The sequence below is a fragment of the Chrysochloris asiatica genome, unplaced genomic scaffold, assembly GCF_000296735.1.
Source record: "Chrysochloris asiatica unplaced genomic scaffold, ChrAsi1.0 scaffold00122, whole genome shotgun sequence".
NCBI lineage: Eukaryota > Metazoa > Chordata > Mammalia > Afrosoricida > Chrysochloridae > Chrysochloris > Chrysochloris asiatica.
This window is the reverse complement of record NW_006408640.1, coordinates 8,617,890-8,618,731: the sequence shown is the minus strand read 5'-3', so window position 1 is coordinate 8,618,731 and position 842 is coordinate 8,617,890.

Genomic DNA, 842 nt, shown 5'->3' with positions numbered 1-842 from the left:
GAGGGAACTGTGTGCCTTTGGACAAGAGGCTTACTGGTGGAGTGGGGTGCCTCTGGCACTTATTGACAGAGCTAAAGAGCTTTGTGACACTTGCCTGAGCAGAGCGGAGGCCAGGCTGGCCCAAGAGGGCCAGAGTGGGCCGAGGACTAGAGAGAGGCCTGCTTATTAGCATGGCTGAGAAGAGGCTGTCTTGATCCAATCACTATATCCTGAGTAGTTAGTGATCCTGACTTGTAACCTGGTGGTGCTGTGTGGAGTCTGTTCTGACTCATAGAGACCCTTTATAGAGTTTCAAAGGCCGTAAATCTTTACAGCAGCAGAAAGCCTCATCTTCCTCCCACGGAACAGATGGTAGTTTCAAACTGCTGATCTTGAGGTTAGCAGCCCAACTCGTAGCCACTACTTCCCTAATGAATCCCATCAATGTGAATTAATAAGTAAATAGAACCAGGAGATGTCCTTTTTCTCACAGTCTTTGTTATGAGGTATCTCCTAATTGAATACGAAGCAAGAGCTTTTTTACAGTGATTATTGTTGTGGTTCCATGCAGTTGAGTCTGTTCTGACTCGTAGTGACCCTGTATAGGGTTTTCGAGGAGAGACTGGTGAGTTTGAACCACTGACCTTGCATATGCATAAAGCTCATAAATTACATATTAGTTTTGACATAGAACATAAAACATTTCCATTTGCTGATTTTCTTTGTTTGCTATGTTAGTGCTTTTAGCTTGTCGTCAGTTTAGTTGAAGATAGTCTAAAAAAAGTATTTCTTTACCTACTGGCTGATATCCAGTACTAAGAGCTACCTAGTAAGCATTCATAATTTTCAATCTTTCTAAATCC